The 19,500-nt window shown below is 45.8% G+C and overlaps 1 protein-coding gene and 1 long non-coding RNA gene across 6 annotated transcripts in view; one reads left to right on the plus strand and one right to left on the minus strand.

The window, feature by feature from the left end:
- FMNL3 (formin like 3) overlaps window positions 1-19,500 on the plus strand; it is a 54,613-nt gene that overhangs the window by 12,098 nt on the left and 23,015 nt on the right. The gene's annotated exons all lie outside the window — the stretch shown is intronic.
- On the minus strand, window positions 12,615-17,797 carry LOC115304779. The gene is made up of 2 exons (XR_003914603.1): window positions 17,482-17,797; window positions 12,615-12,880 (listed from the first exon to the last, which is right to left on the minus strand). It is a non-coding gene; the product is annotated as an uncharacterized LOC115304779 (long non-coding RNA).

The following is a 19,500-nucleotide window of genomic DNA, read 5'->3' on the forward strand; positions in this document are numbered from 1 at the left end:
TCCTCTAAGGGAAAAGGCGGGGGGGATAGGGGAGGAGCACTCAACTTTTATTGCAAAAAAGAAAGACCCTCCTTCTTATTCTCTGCACTAAGGCAAAAGAAGAGAGTAAGAGGGAGAGAGGACACCAGTGGGGTCAGCAACTTGGCTGCAGCTGAGCTAGGCTGAGCTGGCACTAGTTTTTAGAGTAGAAAACATTCTAGGAGATGCTCTTCTGCCCCAAGGCTGTATTTTAAATTCTTTAATGCAGTCATGATCTTGGTCCCTAGACATAGCCAGGTTGTATATTTTTAGCCTCTTATTTCTAAGACAGTGAAAGTTGCACCTCCAGCCTTAGCAGAGCTGTAGCAGGTGAAGTCAGCAATGAGAATAAACGTGAGCCCTGGACTTGACTGCAGCTAACTTTCTCAAAGTCAAGTCAGTTTAGCAATCCTGACCCCCATGGAAGCCACAGATTCTTGTCTCTCAGGAATACAGATAGCTAATCATTTTCATAGCTAATGGTTCCTGAGTGCTGATGGAGTGCCAGGCACTGTGTAGAGCTCTTCACACATCATCTCATTTAATCATCACAATTGTATGAAGTAGTTATTATTCTCTCCATTTTATAGATGAGGAAGCTGAGGTCTAGAGAGGTTAAGGAGCTCACTTAAGATCACACAGTTAGTAAGTGGTGACGTGAGGATTTGAATCCAAGCAGTCTGACTCCAAGCCTGTTTTCTGAACTGTAGTTTCCTTCTCTTTCTAGAGTCAGCCCTCAGTGCTACTTTGGAGGGGATTGTGTAGGTTAAGGCAGAATATACGGGAAATTCCAGGGGCACCTGGGTGGCTCAGTTGGTTGAACATCTGGCTTCAGCTCAGGTCATGATCTCACAGTTTGTGAGTTCAAACCCCACATCAGACTTGCACAGAGCCTACGTGTCAGCACAGAGCCCACTTAAGATCCTCTGTCTCCTTCTATCTGCCCCTCTCCCAATTGTACTCTCCCCCAAAATAAATATTAAAAAAAAAAAGAATATATGGGAAAATTCCAGAACGTGTCTTTCTTTGCTAAGTGGTGTGGTGGGAAAATTTAGACTTTGGAATCAGCCAGACTTATCCCACTAGGACACTGGCTATTCAAGTGTTTTGGTTTTGGTTTTGGGTTTTGGTGGGATTTTTGTTTTGTTTTTCTCACTATGTGCCAGCAATATCATTGAGTATGCAGTGGTGAAAAAACAAATAACACCTCTGCCTCTGTGAAATTTAGAGGGAAAGATAGACATTAAGCAAATAAATATTTAATTGCAAATTATGATAATGTCCTTGAAGCCAAAGAACAAGTTGTCAAGAGAGTGCATAACAAAGATTCCCCCTAAATGAAGGCCAAAAATAACCTTGGAAGTTTAGGAGAGATTTTCTGCTTTCATTTCATTTTTCTGCCTTTCTTGAGTTATTAAGGAAATGTGTCTTACTTAGGTGACTGCTATGAACATAGCACATTCTGAGTACTTCAGAGAATTCCAAAGAAATAGAAGACAACTCTCACTGAGTTGGAGAGACAAAATATATACTTAGAATGGTTCTTTAAACAAGTGTGTGTCCTTAGATGGTCTATGAGACTCTCTGTGTACCTTATCCATAACATGTGCATCTAGTCACATGCATTTATGAAGGCCAAATGAGATCATGAGGTGATGGGGTGTCACACAGGTACAAGAACAGAAGATTGGAGAGTTAGGGAAGGATTGGTGTGGCAGAAGTAATCAGGCAGTACTACTCTAAGGGGGACAATGGACTTCAGGTCTTAAAGGTGACACGTGTGGATCAAGAGTGAGGAGGCTGTTATAGGCCAGAGCAGATGGGAGGAGATTAAACAGATTAAAGAGGAGGAACGAGCTAGCCATGTGAGGGGCAGCCAGGAGCTCTGCTGCTGGGACAGAGGAGCCTAGTTACAGATAGAGGGTGAGCTTGGATCAGGATGGATGGGCAGTTCACAGAGAGTTTTGTTGAAAGAGTCCCTGATTGTTGGAAAAGGCTGTGGAGGCCTTCTTGCCTAGGCTTTCAGTGGGGAATAGAGATTAATTGGTAAGTGGTTCATAGTCATTTATGGGTTTGCTCTTTAAATTGAACGATTGACATATAGGACAAATGAATGGTGACTCAGTCCTTATAGGTTACAAAGTCAGAATAATTTCATGTAAGTATAACTGGATAGACAATGATCCATATGTTACCCCTGAACTGTAGAAGTCCAAAGATTTAGAAGATTCCATCTCTAGTCACCAGGTTTGGGCAGTTCTTCCCTTCGCCAAATCTCTCTTGCCTTCTTTTAGGATGAAATCTTATCTTGCACTAAATAATTTGTATTATTAACAATGCCTTGTTCGTAGTAGGTGCTCAATAAATGTAGCTCATTGTATAGTAACAGTGTCTAGTGTTTGTGATCCACCTTCTACCTGCTAGTGTTTTCTTGCACACTTTTGGGGTGGAGTGAGAAAGAAGGTTGGTACCATACCCTTTTCCAGCTAGTGATCCAGGCCAGACGCCTGGGAGTCACTCTAGGCTACTGTTCCTCTCACCTTCTCTCCATATGTACTGCCAGGCTGTAGTTGGTCCTCATCAGTCTCCTAGTCTGTCGTAACAGATTCCTTAGTGGTCTCTCAACCCCAATCTTGCAGACCTGCTTGCTCTGACCCATCACATAGCCATATGTAAAGACCTCAGGGAAGGGTTTTCTAGGAAGAGAGAACAATCTGTGCAAAGCCAGAGAGTGGGAAACAGCTCTGCACAGTTGAGGGCCTGAAGGAATGTCAGATTGGTTAACAAGGATGCTGGAGAGAGGTGAGCTGGGCTCAGGTCATGGGGGACCTTGTCAGCCTTGGTAAGCAGTTTGGATATTGTAGGGGGAGAAACCTGATCTGCTTTATAATGTTAAGAGTTCACTATGCCTGCTGTGTGGAGAGTCCTGGAATCTGGCTCCCCTCTGGGCAGTGTGGTGGCCTGAGTGAGACCAGGGTCCTCACCTGACTTTGCCCAGCAGAGTGATCGTGCCCTCTGTCCTTTCAGGTTTGACTGGTGCACAGTCCTCACTCCTGTACCCACCCTCAGGCCAGAAAGGCAGTGCCTGTGCTAAGCTGGCCTCAGTGTTTGGCGTGCCTGCCAGTGGCCTGAGCCTATAATTTGGCGGGTTGGCTGGTTACAAAAATAAAAAGTGCGACCTATAACTAAAGCTGAGTAGATTCAGTAAAGAGGGAGCTTTTAATTTGCAGAGGTCCTGGGCTGTATTTAAGTGGAGGAAAAATGTGTCTCCTCCCTAGGAGCTGCTCCATTTTCTCCCTTTAGTATCTGCTCTGGGGAGGGTTGGGGTTTGGAGGTCTGGGAGGTGAACTGTGCAGGACTTTACACAGATATTTGGAAAGGATGTTAGGGATCAACAACAGGTTTGATGAGGCTTCCTGAGAAGTCGGTATTATTCAGTCTTGCTTCTTATGTAGCCCACTAGGATAGAAATAAGAGTTTTTAAGTGATTATTTATTTATTTATTTATTCATTCATTCATTCATTCATTCATTCATTCTACAAAGTTCATTGAGTGTTTGCTCTGTATCTTAGACACTAGAGATACCATAGTTAATGAAAGAACAAACTTGCCACACAGAGGTCATGCTGTTGGGGTGAACAATAAACTAATGTACAGGGAAGTAATGTAACATTAGGTAGCAGTAAGTACCACAAAGAAAAAGAAGATAAGAAGAGTTATGGGGGCAATATCTTAGTTAAGGTGGCAAGGCACTTTTGGGGGATGAGATGCAAGAGAAAGTGAAGGACTACTTTCTGTGGACTCTGGATCCCAGCTCCTGAGGGAGTGTGTCTCAAGGAGGGGCTCCCTGTGGCAGCATAGCCAGTCTCGATAGGGGTCCTATTAGTGCTCATCTGGGGGCGCAGCTGCTTCCTAGCCCCCAGTGGGTCCCAGTCAGAGCCTGTGGTTGTCTCTTTCCCCACTCCACCTGTCAGAGCCATCTGCAGGGCTGGGCAGAGCCTTGACTGATTGTAAACAGATACTTGTCTTTCAAGGGCTCCTCGGGTCTGATTCTCAAGATTTTCTGAAGTCATTTTGTGTGTTCTTAGCCAGCGGAAGAAGAAATCTGACCTGGGAAACTGCAGGGAGTTCTGGGATTCCTTATGCCTGTTCAGCCTGGCCTTTTGCAAGAGCTTTCAGGCTCAATGAATCTGGATTTGAACCCCAGTTCTGCCATTTATTATCTCTGTGACCTTGAGCCAGGGCCTTAACTTTCTTGAGCCTTAGGTTTGTTTTTTTTTATATAATCAGGATAATAATACTTGGCTTCTAGGGATTTTGTGAGGATTTAATAACATATATAAAGGATCCAGGGCAGTGTCTGGCATATTGGGTGTTCAATAAATTTTAAGTAGAAATATTTGAAGACCACTAACCTCATAAAGTCACGGATTTAGTATTAAGGAGCCCAATAAGAATATTCAAGGAATATGAATTATTGTTGATGGGTAGAGATTCATTTTATATACCTCAGGTGGTAAAAATCACTGAACTGCACATTATACAGGAGTCACCTTGCTCTCCCACTTGATGATGTTGGCCTTGTTGTGACCTATCCACAGGCCTTAGGGTCTCTAGGGACCGGCATAGCCCTTGGCCTGCTGTTTAGCACATTTCATTTCTTTCTTATACAGCCATGGAGGGATCAGACTTTAAGAGCCTTTTGGACTGGGGCATTTACCAAGGCCAGAACAGCTAGTATAAGGCTGCCCAGGTCCAGAACTGTGCCCCTGGGACAGTATTGAAACCTGAAGTGGTAGGGGCCACTCTTATGTGGGTTCATTTGCAGATTGGAGATCATATACTCTCCTTCCCTCAGTGCTAGCCTTAGAGTAAGGCCCATACAATGTTCTAGAATGGATGGATGAGAGCTAAATGGGGAAGAGAGTCTTTGTTTAAACGTTCTGTGTCCAGAATATGCTTGAGCCCCTTACTTTGGACACGCTTCTTGTTTGTGGTTGTGGTTATTTTGTTTTTACTTGCTGCTCAGCGGAATCAGCATCACACAAGCACTCATTATCCTCTGGCCCTTGGCAGTCAGGGTACTTGGTGAATCCCTTGTAAAGTGCTCACGTTTGCAGATTATTTTCCAATGCATCTGGCATGAGTTCCAGAATGATGGTCCAGTAGCAACTATTACTTGCTCCCTTTGGGTTGGCTAATTACTGCTGGCATCATGGATGACTAAGGAGGTAAGAATCTGTGCTTTTATGGGACAACTGGTCTTGGTAAGCTCCCAAAGCACTTATTTGTCATTTCTTCAGAATATCCTTATTAAAAGTTTTGAGCATAACCTCAGGAGGTGACGGGTAGCCAGCTAGACAGTATCTAGTGGCACTTGGCTTCTCAGTTGATTCTTTCCAAGAATTGTAAACAAGTCATCTAGTACCTGTTGCTGCAGATGCCCAGGGAAATATGAAGATGGTGTTATAGCATTATAAAAATATTACCAGCTGCTTTCGATTATCTTAGAGGCAAGAGGGCAGACAGCTTACTCCATCTTTAGTCTATGGCAAGGCAGGCAAAGATTCACATCAGTGCTCTGGAGGGCCTCTGAGGCTGTGAACTGAGAATGGTGAAGATGTCATCTTCCCTGCCTAGAAAGGGGAGAAGGACACAATGCTAGCCCTCAGAGATTTGCTGAGTGCAGCCTAGCCTTCATTCACACAGTAAGCATTTATTGAGCACTTAGAATTATGTTAAGTGTTAAGAAAAGTCAAGATGACTAAGACCATGTCTGCCCCCAGAAGTTCAGTCTAGAGGGGGAGACAAACACACTAAACATATAATTGTAGTATACAGCTTGGGAAGTGCAATGGTATAGATCATGCAGGAGCATCTGTGGAGCATAGAGGAGAGGTGGGGTTGGGCGAATGCTGCCTGTGGGAGGAAATCTGTGCTGGCTAAAGGGATAATTAGAAGTTGGAGAGAAGTGTAGGAGAAAAAGCATTCTAGGTAGAGGGGACAGTGTGAACAGAGGCAGCAGGGTGAGGCAGAGCAGATATGTCAAGAATCCTCAGGGTTGTTGGAGTATAAGATGTCAGTCAGAATGGTGGAAAAGAAGACAAGGGTTGTAATGAGGTTTTGAATGCTGTGCAGAAGGGACTATACTTCCTGCTTTTTGTAAGGAGTGGCATGGTCAGATTTTGAATTGTGGGTAGGTCAGTCTGGCAGCCACGGGTGGGAATCAGAATTGGAGGTGGACAGCCGAGTGGAAGGCCTTGGTAGTGGAGTGATGGCAGTGGGAACCTGAACCAGGGCTGGTATGTGTGAAGGAGACCATGGGACAGAGTTGATAGGTAGTTACAAACATTAAATTTGGGGGACTTGGGGTGCCTGGGTGACCCAGTTGGTTGAGTGTCTGACTCTTGATTTTGGCCCAGGTCGTGATCTTAGGGTTATGGGATCAAGCCCCAGGTTGAGCTCTGTGCTGGGCATGGTATTTGCTTGAGATTCTCTCTCTCCCCCTCTCCCTGTCCACCCCCCAAACTGGGGGGACTTGATGATTGATTAGATTTGACATTGGGAAGATGGAGATGATCGACAAGGGAAGAATTCAGGATGACACTAGGTTTCTAGCTTGTTAGGTTAGTTTGATGGAAGTGCCTCTGGTTGAGAACACAGGAGAGAAAATAACATAGAAGGAAAAATGATGAGGCCGCTTTGAGACACACGAGGTTGCAGAGCCTGTGGAAATCCAGGTGGAATGTCTAATGGGCTGTTGGATATCTAAAGCTGAAACTCAAAGGAGAAGTCTAGGATGGAAATAAGTATTTGGCAGTCATCTGTGTCTATTTGTCAAGTAAAATTGGCCCCAAAACACTTTCATGCCTTTCTCTGTATCCCCACAGAGAGCACAGCCCTTTAAGTAACTGGGAGGGACAACAACTAGCACGTATTCACTATCACAAGGAGAGGACAGACTTGCTAGGAAGAGTGGTTAGTTGAGGGGGCCAAAAATAGAGATTTGTGGTAGAAATCAGACCTCAGGTTTACAGACTTCAGGTTTAACCTGAGGAAGTCAGGAAACAATGGGGAAGTGATTTGAGATAAAGTAGAAGACTAAAGTCAGCTTAGAAAAATCTCCAGAAGATTAGAGGAATTGTCCCAGATCACTCAGCAGGGCACCTTGGTCATGTGACTCATTTGTGTCTCCCCAAATTCTGGTCCCAGCTTTCCTCTGAATCCTGTGGGTGGCCGTTGGTGGCCCGGTCTTATCTTTCAAAGGGAGTGTGTGCAACTGCTTTAACCTAGAGAATTAAGAAACATATAAATAGATATATTAACCTATACTATTCCACTCTGTATAGTCGCACATTTACATATTTTTAAAAATTTATTTTAGCTCATGCTCTCTCTTACTCTCAAAAATCAATAAACATTAAAATAAAATAAAATAACATTTATATTTATTTTACATTTTTTTTAATGTTTATTTATTTTTGAGAGAGAGAGAGAGATGAACAGAAGTGGGGGAGGGGCAGAGAGACAGGGAGACACAGAATCAGAAGGAGGCTCCAGGCTCTGAGCTGTTAGAACAAAGCCCGATGCAGGGTTTGAACCCACAAGCCATGAGATCATGACCTGAGCTGAAGTTGGATGCTCAACTGACTCAGCCACCCAGGTGCCCCTAACTTTTACCTATTATAAAGCACTATAAAATTGCATTTTGAATGGGTGCTTAGAAGTTAACCTGAGGGCGCCTGGGTGGCTCAGTCGGTTAAGCCTCCGACTTTGGCTCAGGTCAAATCTCACGGTCATGGGTTCGAGTCCCACATCAGGCTCTGTGCTGACAGCTAGCTCAGAGCCTGGAGCCTGCTTCCAGTTCTGTGTCCTTCTCTCTGCCCCTCCCCCTCTCATGCTCTGGTTCTCTCTGTATCAAAAATAAATTTAAAAAAAAACATTAAAAAAAAATTAAAAAAAAAAAAGTTAAACTGAATCAGCTTCAACTCCTAGAGCTGCTCATCCCAGTTACTGTATACAGAGCTCTTCTCCCATGCCAGCTACCATGCAAAATCCTTTTCATTTATTTATTCATCCCTTCATTTAATTCTTATAAGAAGTAGAGACTATAATCTGCATTTTATAGATGAAGAAACTTAGGTTCAAAGAAATTTAATAACTTTTCCACTGTCTCATTAAAAGGGCCAGGATTCAAATCTAGGTCATCCCTAATTCCAAAGCGGTGCTGTTATTTGTAGCACTCTGAATGTTTATTTATTTTTTAAATGTTCATATATATATTTAGAGAGGGGAAAGGGGCAGAGAGAGAGAGAGGGAGAGAGAATGCCAAGCAAACTCTGTGCTGCCAGCATAGAGCCCAATGCAGAGCTTGATCTCACGAACCATAAGATCATGATCATGACCTGAGCCAAAATCAAGAGTCGGATGCTTAACTGACTGAGCCACCCAGTTGCCCCAATAGCACTCTGAATGTTTTAAATGCCATTCATGTATGAGGGAATTGTCACTATGCGGTGTCCAAGAAGGCAATTCCCTTGTCTCTTTGCTCGGTGTGGTCTCCTTCTTACCCTGAGGCAGAAGTCTTGAACTTTAGGTATCTGGCACATGTACCTTGTTTAGCTGGTTTTACCCCAGTCACTCTGGCCAGGGAAGCACTGTTTAATAATCAACCTAAGCCAGTCAGACGAATCCAGGTGGACCTTCCCAAGTTAGAATGGAGATTTATATTTATTTGTGTGTGTGTGTGTGTGTGTGTGTGTGTGGTAAAGAAATAGCAAGACATGGTAGAAAAAGTCATGTCCTGGTAAAAGTTATGTTGGAGGCCACATGTCTGGATTTGAATCTGGGTTCTGCTATGTTCTGTGTGATCCTGAGCCAGTTGGTTTCAGATTCTTAATTCTCTCACCAATTAAATCGGCATAACATTTACCTCCAGTGGTCATTGAAGGCAGAAAGGGAGATTATGTGAGAAGAGTGCCCTGCATATAAGAGATGCTCAGTAACATTTTCCTCCCCATCTGTGGCCCTGAGTGAAGATGGCAGTTAGGATGACAGACATTACAAGAAGCAGAGAAGATTCCAAATCTCTTTGGGTCATGGGGTAGGAACTCTCAGAAGGCTTCTGAGAGATGTTGTGTTTTGTTTTTGTTTTTAGCTGGACAATCCAATGAGATGTAAAAAACTCTGGGGCACTCAAAGATCCAGTTGGGGTGTGGGCACTTACGTCACCTCTGTCAAGCTCTGGCCTTAAAGGCATGAGGGGGACAATGTTGGGAAGACAGCTTATGGGTCAAGAGCATACTGAAATCATTACTGTTCCTCTGCACTGAAGCACTGAGGACAGACCCCCATTTGAGAGTAATTGAGAAAGCAAGGAGAGACAGAAGACTTGTAGTGCTTCTCTCTAGCTCATAGGACTTGTGACAGATGTGTGCCCTTGTTGGGCTTCAGTTTATCCTTCCATAAAGCAGGAGTCATGCCCCTCCCACAAATAGTCTAGAAGTAGGAAGGGATTCATTAAATTTTATGGTTTGGTAATAAGCTCCTGGATTTATAATGAGACTCCTGGAAAGCCAGAGTCAGGTCCCTCACCAGTGTACTGGGTGAGATGGAGTGCTGCCCCCAGCTGGCCTCTGCTGTCCACATGGGTGGCCCACAGTACCTATTAAACTTTTGGGTGCCAGGCATTCTTGTCTAGGAAAAGCATGTTCAAGGCAAAGCCATGCCTTTATGGAGCTTACAGTGTAGTTTGGGAAATAGAATGTGAAAGGTGAAAAACAATATGAAAGAGAAGTGATTTTTCCATGACATCTTGTAGTTAAAGGACAGTACCTGGCCTAGCGTAGATGTTTATCAATTGCAATTTCCCCTTTCTTTGTAAATATGTGAGAGTTATCACAAAGGAAAACATGTCTTCCAATAGGCAGTGATAGTAGAGGACACTAGAGTTGTTGAAGGTGTGATTGAATATGATTGTTAACAGGAGGTGAAGGGCAATAAACCTCAAGGAAGTTCAGAGGAAGGAGTGTGAAATCTGGGTGGTCTAGGCGAGGTTCCATGAGGAAGATTGATTGTATTGATCCTGAAGGATGCATACAATTTGAAAAGGCATAGAGAAGGGCTAATGTAATTCATTGTCTCATTGTGTGAGGTTACAAGTTCAGGCTTTGGAGTTAGACCTGGGTCCAGATCCTGGCCCACCACATACTTGCTCTGTGAACTTGGGCAAGTTCCACAGCCTTTCCAAGCCTTTGCCTAACTCATCTATAAAATGGGAATAATGCAGGGTGGCTGGGTGGCTCAGTCAGTTGAGGATTGACTCTTGGTTTTGGCTCAGGTCATGATCTCATGGTTCGTGAGCCTACATCGGGCTCTGCGCTGATAGTGTAGAGTCTGCTTGGGATTCTCTGCCTCTTTCTCTGTCTCTCTCTCTGCCCCTCTCCTGCTCCCTCTCGCTCTCAAAATATTTTTTTTAATGGGTAAAATGCTAGTCCTTACTTCATAGGGTTGTTGTGAGATTTAAGTAAGATAATTCATATATAGTTCTTACCACAGTTCTGTGAATAAATGTTAGCTTTTGTCATTATTACTATTTTCATTTTAATAGCAGTATCATTATTATCCTATTCATAGCCACCTACTTACCTTAGCTCCTAAGACCCTTTATGTTCTGGCTGTTCCCTGCCTACTGTAATTTCTTTTGTACACTGTCATTTTATTATGGCAAATCACTTAAGGATTTCTGGATTTTTTTTTTTAATGGTGTTTTGTGCTTCCAGGTCGTGAAGATGCTGTCTCCTTGCCTAGAAAGAATATCACCATTTCCCCCTCTTTTGTTGCCTTTGCCTGACTCCTTCCTGCTTGATGTTTAAGACTAAATCCTATAGGATCTCTTCCAGGAAACCTTCCTTGGTTACTCTGTTCAATTAGATGTTACCTCAATGGGCTCCTATGGTCCATGTGCAGCTCTTTCACAGCAGTGCTGCCTACACTCACCTCTGTTTGCTTATCTACCTTGCCCTCTGGATATAAGCTTCCTGAATGCAGGGATCCTGCCCTATTTATTTTTATATTCTCAGCTTCTAGCTTAATGCTTAGCATATAGTTGTTTTCCAGCTAAATGTTGAATAAAAAACCCAAACAAACAAACAAAAAACATAGCTAGCATTATATGTAACATTTACTATGTAGGTTCTGTTTTAAATGCTTTACATATATTAACTTAATCATCATAGCAACCCTATGAAGTAGATACTATTTCTACCTCTATTTTATAGATGAGGAGTCTGCATCTCATAGAGATTAAATAGTTCTCTCAAGGCCACATAACTAGTAAGTGGTAGAGCCAGGATTCATGCCAGGGCAGTGTGGCTCATCATTCACTGCTTTAACCATGCTCTGAGGTTGTGATAGGATATTTATTGGATGTCCAAGAAAAGGTGAGGAGACATTAGCCATAAATCACAGCTTTATGAATACATTTTGAAAGGCATCAGTAAATGTGTGGAGACACTATTGGGGTGATTGTAGGGAACCTTCCCACTTTCACTTATGAAAGATTTGCTAGAATAGGTGGGATTTCATCTGTTCTTAATAGAAGGAAAGGCATGGCTGACAGTTGGGAATGATCTCTCTAGGGCATCATGAAGCAGAACACTTAAATTTAGGAGGAAGAGCAGTATATGTATGGGGAAATTAGTTACCCAGTCTTTATAGAGCACGTACTACAGTGGTAAACAACCTGTTGGTAATCCCTCTTGTGGTGATCCCTGTGCTCAGAACCCTGTGGTCTAGCTGGCTGTAAGAAGATGAGTCTGGGAGGTGCCTGGGTGGCTCAGTTGGTTAAGCAGCTGGCTTTGGCTCAGGTCATGATCTCACAGTTCGTGGGTTCGAGCCCCGTGTCGAACTCTGTGCTGACAGCTAGCTCAGAGCCTGGGGCCTGCTCCAGATCCTGTGTCTCCCTCTCTCTCTGACACTCCCCTGCGCGTGTTGTCTCTCTCTGTCTCTTAAAAATAAATTAAAAAACATTAAAAAATTTAAAAAAAGAAGATGAGTCTGATTATACAGAAGGGCAGGGGAATGGCTCAGAACTAAAGGACAGAGTTGAAACTCAGAACGAGGAGGGGGAGCTTGCTGAGGGAGATGCAGCATATAAAGAAAGTGATTTGGGCTACAGTAGATAAGGCAAATTATGGGAGAGAGAGCCCGGAAGTAGAAAGGGCAGTAGTGAGAAGTTGGATAATCCCCTCCAAAAATTACCAGGGACCAAAAAAGAACTTGGTGGTAGAAGAAGTAGTAGCAGGATCAGTCAGTTACTTATTAAGCACCTGCATATGATTCAAAAATGGAAAAGGCAGGGCTCTGGGGTGGTTAAGTTGATTAAGCATCTGACTCTTGATATCAGCTCAGGTCATGATCTCATGGTCATGGGATGAGGCCCTGTCTTGGGCTTTGCACCGAGCACGGAGCCTGCTTGGAATTCTCTCTTTGCCTCTCCCTTGCTCAAGTGCTCTCTCTCAAAATAAATATATAAACATTAAAAAAAAGGAAAAGACAATTTCTAGTTGTGAGTTGAGGAAACACACACATGAAGGACACTATATGGAACATATTTAATTTGTGCTGAGGTCCATCAGTGACCAGGTATTTTCTTTCTTGTTGCTTCACCCATCTGGACTCCATTTCCAAGGTTACTTCATCGTCCAGAGTAGTTGTTGAAGTTCTAACCATTACCTCTGCATTTCAACCAGCTGGAAGCAGAAAGGAGAAAAGAAGGGTATGGTCCCTCCTTTTAATGACAGCTCCCCGAAATCATACACACTATTTCTGTTTATGTCCTGCAGGGTCACACAGCTATACCTAAATGCAAGGGAAGAGAAATATATTAATTTCGGGCTGCCAAGTACTTAACTGAACCTTGGAGATTCATTACTAAGGAACCTGAGGAGAAGAAGTTGGGGCATAGCAAGCACGTCTCTGCCATATTGTTCTTCACATATGATTATGCTTTGGAGCTCAGAAGAGGGGCTAATTATTTTAGGCTGGGTGATCACAGAGTTGATGGATTTTGAGTCAGTAGTAAGAGATTGGATTCAGGAGATTGCGGAAACATCAGTTATAAGCAACCTCAACTATGAGCAAGAGTGGCTGTTCCAGAAGAGGACAAGGCTGGTCAGATATGCCAGAGCCAGTATGGGCAGAATCTCACCTCTGAATCTCTTTCTTATTTTAATGTTAAGAACAGCATGCCAAGGTTCAGGTTTTCTTATGTGAATGATAGGAAGTGAGAGAAAATTTCTGGATGGGAAGAGGCGTGGCTTATCTTATGTTGCTGAGAAGTTGAGAAATTTCATCCATGTGCAGGTTGGAGGAGAGGGAGGGCTGGAAGTCGGTGTGATAGCTGGAAGTTTATCCCAGAGGGTCAGGAGGGAACAATAAGGGCCTACCCGATGGTAGTAGTGAGAATGGAAGGGAAGTTATGGATGAGCGGCCCTGGGAGGGATATACATTGAGTCTCAGTGAGTAACAGGCTTTGGTCTGGGGAAAGAGAGGAAAATGCCCTTTGTGGGATGTAAGTAAGTATTGTGTCCTCTGAGAGGTAGTGCTGCCTATCAGGACTCCCTAGGCAGAAGGGCAGAATATCTTGAGGAGAAGGGGGGACCTTGACTGTCCACAGGGAGAATGTGAGGCTGTCTCAAGCCTCCTTAGCTTTGGAAAGCCAGCTGCCCCCAGCAGAATAGTTTCCATTCTGTGTAACTGGGGAGTGTGTGGGTCTGGCTAACCGCGAGGAGGGGCTGAGGAGCCAGCATACAGATCAAGTTGCTGTGGCAGTGGCTTTTTAGCTAGGGCCTGGGGGCTCTGTTGGGAAGAGCTGACATGAGTTCCTCTATCTGAGCTTGTGTGCTTCTTGACCAAATAGGCCAAGAAGGGGTGTCCTCAGCTGGTGTCTGGAATCCAGGTTATCTGATATCAGGTGTGAGGCCAACAGTGTGACAGAGGTAGAATTGGAGGTTTGCTGGCATTTGGGATGTGGCCAGCTTCCTTTGCCTTCTCAAGATTTAATCAAAAGGTCCTCCAAGGTGAAGAAGAGGCCTTTGGAATATGGTTGTATTTAGAAGAAGCTACCTCTTGATTGATGCGGGCCTTCTAGGGCCTCTCCTTCCTCAGACTTCCCTAGTGTGAGTTGCAGAGCTCAGCCTGAGACATCTGGTGAACCTATCTCTTTTTCCTTCAGGCTGCCCAAGGACTTGGCCCATAACTGCTCAGCAAGTCATTTCTGGTTATAGAGTCATCAGTGACCACAGAAGCACGTTCTCCAGACAGAGATCCGAGCCTGTGAAAGCTGGCTTTCCCCTGGCAGCTCAACCCCAGAGAGATAGCTCCAAGTAAACAAAACCAGAAAGCTACACCTACCCAGTACAGACACTAAGTCAAGGAGCACCCACTTTTCTGATGTCTTCTGTCATGAGGTGGCATGTGCAAATTTCCGCAAGTTTCCCCTCAGTGTGATAGGGCAGCTCAGGTGTAGAGGAAGCTGTGTGTGGCTAGCGATGTATTGCAGGTCTGTAGCCTGAACTCTGCAGGGGTTTGCAGCCGAGGGCCACAAGGAACAGGGGCAAACTGCACTGCTGAGGCAGCCCCAGGGCTGGAGGCCTAGAGTGCACCCCTTCCTATCCTCAAATTCTTCCATGTGCAGGGGGCTAAGTGAAGCGTTCATCCCCACCTCTCCCTCTAGCCAAGTGTCCTGAACCCATCTTGTGATTGCCTTTCTGTCACAGTACACAGTTCTTTTCCCAGAACCTTTTACAGTTGATGCCAGTTCATTCCAAGCTGACTCAAGTGATGTCTCCACACCTGAGTTCTGGAAAGAGTATGAGAGGGAGGGAGGGGAGGAGAGCAGTCTCCTGGTATACAGCACAGCCAGGCTCAGTCGGTCTGGTCCATGGGGGCTGCAGTGAGACCTGGACTCCTATCCATCCATTTCCTCTCCTGCACCACTTCCACCAGCTATGGGACTGGGGAAAAGTGGGGGTGTGTAGAGGGGCTGCTCTGGACCTTCTTCATTTTAGCTCCTGGGTCTTTGATCAAACTCTGATTTTGTGGGGTTTTGGTTTTTTTTGACAGGATTATAGTTTGGGGGTGGGGAGAGTTAGGAGGAGCTGTCCTGAAAGGAGATAAACAGTGACGCAGAGGAGGCGGCTGCAGCAGCAGCAGCAGCAGCAGCAGTGTAGGCAGTGGGCTGGGCCACCGGCTGGTTTGCCTACCGTCTGGGCGGGCTGGGTGGAGGGTTCCCACCCTGCACATTGGCCAGCTGGCTTGTGTTAAAGCCCTGGCTGAAAATAACTCTCATTGTCTCGGAGCTGCTACTGTGGCAGGGCTGGCTGTGGCCGCCAAGGGGGCTGAGGCTGTAGAGCTGGTACCTCCCACCTCCTTGGGCTCTTGCCCTTTGGGAGCAATGCCCAGCTGGCCACAGCTGTGCCTGCTGCCCACCGGTAGAGATACATGGAGGGCAGGCTGGGCCACTCCTAGCACTCTGTCCTTTTTGGCAGCTGGGGATGGGCCTTTGTGCCTGGTGTTGCTTGCTTTGCTGTTGGCTTGGGCAGAGTTGTTGATTTGTGAGGGAACACAGGGCGGGAACACAGTGCTCCAGCTCTTCCTACAGCAGTGTCCTGGGCTCCCAAACCTTGTGCCTCCTCACCACATTCTACCTCTGGCCATCTGTACAATGGGCTGATCTGTGGGTGCCCAAGAGGACTGGTTGGCAGCTGTAGCCAGGGGCTCAGCAGCATGTGGTGCCCAGGACAGTGCTTCATTTAATCTCTGAAAAAATTCTAGATTCAGCTTCCCAGCCTCCCCATCCCTCCATGAGCTGAGCATGAGGATTGGGACTACCACACTTGGGAGAAGTGTCAGCCATAAGGGACTTGGTGGGGAGGTGGTTCTGAGTGGGAAAACACTAAGAAAACCAACTCACATTCTGTATTTGCTCAGAATAAACAGTCCCTACCTGCCTTCCCTAAAGCCTCCAGAATCCCCTTCGCAGGAAAATTTTAGACATCGTCTCCCTGCTTCTCAGAGAAGCTAGGCCAGTGTTCCTAAGATACATCATGAGTGACTGGGACCAACAGAAACAGGAGTTTTTGGTCATTCCTATTTCTGTTTGTTGGGTTTTCCCCAGGCCCGGCTCAAGGAGACTGACAGAGTAAAGGGTGAGTCCCGGAGCAGGACCCACACCTTCAAAGGAAACTCCAACCCCACCGGCATTTCCCTTCCCCTGCTATGGGAAGGAAATGAGGAGGGGCTAACTGGCTAGGGGTACAGAGCAGGAAAGGGAAGGGAACCTCTGTGACCAGAGCCCCCTCCCTCTTCCTTGGCTTCAGTGAGGCTGACAGGGCGGGTGGGGAGTCAGGATGCCTTGCTGGTGGGACTGAGCCCTTGCTCCCACAGAACCCAGGAGGGGGTTAGGCACTGATCAGGACTCTGTGCCCGACCTCACACTGGCAGTAAGCCAGACCAGCCCTGCTGGAGAAGCATCAGATCTACCCCTTTCTGCTGCTTCCCTTTATAGGTTTTTATTATTAGATTTCTGGCTGGTTCCTCTGATTTAGGAATCAGTCTCAGAGTTTCTTTAAGTATGAGTTCATCTTCCCCTTCTCCTTCCATCTCTCTGGGGTCTCCCCCTCCCTCCTCAAGGACATTGGTATTTAATTGTCTCCTAGTCCTAGGGACGGAAGGATGAGGGGGTGGGGGGTAGGTATAAAGGATTGATTACTCTGTCCCAAGTGTTGCGAAGCAGTGCTGAAGGACGTAAGGATGCAGAGATGGAGACAACCCAGAAGCAAGAGGGGTCCTTGGGATGTTAGAACATTACACCAGATTCTCAGGAGGAAGGGAAATGAAACTGTTGTACACCCACAGTGTTCCAGACACATATAGACATAAAATATTTATCATTTAATCCTCCGAAAGCCCTGTGAAGTAGTGAGATTACCTCTGTTTTACGGATGAGCTCTGAAGAGGCCAGAGTTGATCTTGGGCTCTCTGACTCCACAATTGGTGCCTCTGTTCCAAAACAGCTGCACCCCCTTTCTGTTCAGCACGGGTTTTAGTGAGGAGTTAGCAAGAACTTAGCCTAGCTTCTGCCTTAAGAGAGCCCACAGTCTCTATAGAACCACTGAACAAAAATGTCAAGGAAACACACCTTTGACTGAGACCGGAACACGTCAGGTTTGTTCCCTGGCTGTCCCCGGAACTCAGGAAGTTGTCCTTCCTCAAGACATCAGAGGCCTGCTGGACTCACATACGTTATCGATTAGAGACAGAAGCCCTAATGCCTTTGTCTGGTGAGGAGAGAAACCCGTGGTGGGTGGCTCCCACCCTGCAGCTGGGGGTGGGTTTCTCGTGGGAGTGCTGGAGGCTGAGGGAATTCCCCCACCCACTTCCTTCCCCATCACACTCACCCCACAGAAGCAGAGAAGCTGGCATCACTGTAGAAAGTGCCACGGAAAGCTCGAGTCTGGAGGTTGTGGGCCTATGGTCAGAATGATTCATGCTTCTGCCACCAGTGTCCATGCTCCAGAGGCCATCTCTCCTGGGCATTAAAGTTTGACCAGGTCCCTGATGAGCTTCTTCCAGGCTCTTAGGCTAGGTTTCCCAAAGGGGGTGACTTTGTTCCATCTCCGAAGCCCTGGGGGCACCAGACATTTCCTCCCCAATTCACCTGGGGAGGAGGGGAAGCGTAAGGCCACAGCAGCTGATAGTGGGTGACTGAGGAAGTTGGTGTAGACAGGATGTGATGTCTGCCACAGTAATGACAACCCCCCCCCCCCCACACACTACGTCTTCTCTGCCAGTCACTTTCTTAAGGGGAGACAAATATTTTCTATTTCCATGGCATAGACTTGAGAGAAAGAGGCAGAAGACATGAAGTGCTCAAGATGTACACAGAGCCATAACCAGGCCTGAGGTCTGTTTCTGCTCTGGTCTCACTTAGGCTTAGCTAGCAGCGGCAGCCTGGCTGTGGTTAAGAGGGAGACATCGGTCCGAGGTCATCTTCTACCTTTGGGTCTCTATTTTGTTGTAGCCTCTTGCCCCTGTCCTTCTCTCCACACAGACATGCTGATACTGGTCCTTAGCCTCATAGTTGCAGAGAGAACATTCGGGATTGTATTTGCCCAGCTAGCCATCCCTACTGCATCAGCAGTAGGGGGATTTGATTAGCCCCTCTTTTCTGCAGGAGTTCCAGCAGACTCACAGGGCAGCAACCATGAGGAAGGGTGTGATGAGTGATACTCTTCCCCTTCTTTTCTTCTCCTCCCTGCCCCATTTGCCCTAACCACTGAACAAAAAATCCTTTTTTGAACTGTAGTGGAGCCGGGCCCATTACTCAGAACCTGGATGTCTTAACCTCAGGTTTATCATCCACTTACTCTCCACTAGGTGCCTATCATTGTATTAGACATTATCAGGGGTTGGAGACCATATGAATAGACACAGTCCTTTAGGGGTTAGGAGAATGTATAACTAGTTTAATAGTATGTGTATAGATAAGTACATAATAGATAGGTCTAACAGAAATAAATGATATTTAAGGTTTTTCTTTCAGTTTCTTAGAAAATGGAGGACCAACTCCCAGGATACTCCCACTTCTTCTGGAGTAATGCAGGGCCTCTGTGACTCCTCAGGATCGTGGGTGCACACATTTTGTGTCCCCAGGGATGAGCATGTCATGGAGTGGGCAGATGTACACCCAGCGGTCACGCTTGGGTGACCAGGGAGTTAGGGCCAAACTTGGAGTAGTGAGTAAGGGAGAGAAAGATGAGAGGCAGGCCTTCCAGGTGGCCTGCAGCATGCTGGGGGAAGAGGCTGGATTTGTGGGAAGTCACGTGGGTTATCAGACAGCCGTGTACTTCAGGTAGGAGATATTTGATTCAGGAGTATGGGGTAGGGGGCAGGTGCAGTGATCTGCCTTTAGAGGCAAGGGCTGTGGCCTCCAACAAAGGCGGCCACACTGGTTAGAGGAGAAGCTTGGCTGGATGGGGGCAAAAGGGGAGAAGATAGGGCTGTTGGGCTAGGTAAGACTAGACTATGGGTGCCTTGGGCTTCCCTCACTCGTGTACGCTTTTTTTTCTTTATTCATTCAGCAAACAGTAGTGAGCAAAATAAAATGACTCCTGGTCTGTCCTTCTGTACTCTAGAATGTCTTTCAGTAAGGGGGTGCAACATTTTATTGTGTCTTCATTAATTGGGAGGTATGTCATAAGTAATTTGCTACTAATAACTAAAGTACTGAAATTTTGTAAATTATTTCCTTTAAAAAATGAGCAGTTATCTTCATGCTAAGGTCTTTGATGCACTTGTATTCTGGTATGGGGAAAAGGGGTAGACTTGTAGCGTCTGCCTAGGCTGTGGCTGGTTCAGGATTCACCCACGGTTGTGCACTATTCAGGAAGGCCACCCATCCCTCAGGCTGAGAGGGA

This window comes from Suricata suricatta, chromosome 10 (assembly GCF_006229205.1).
Source record: "Suricata suricatta isolate VVHF042 chromosome 10, meerkat_22Aug2017_6uvM2_HiC, whole genome shotgun sequence".
Classification (NCBI taxonomy): domain Eukaryota; kingdom Metazoa; phylum Chordata; class Mammalia; order Carnivora; family Herpestidae; genus Suricata; species Suricata suricatta.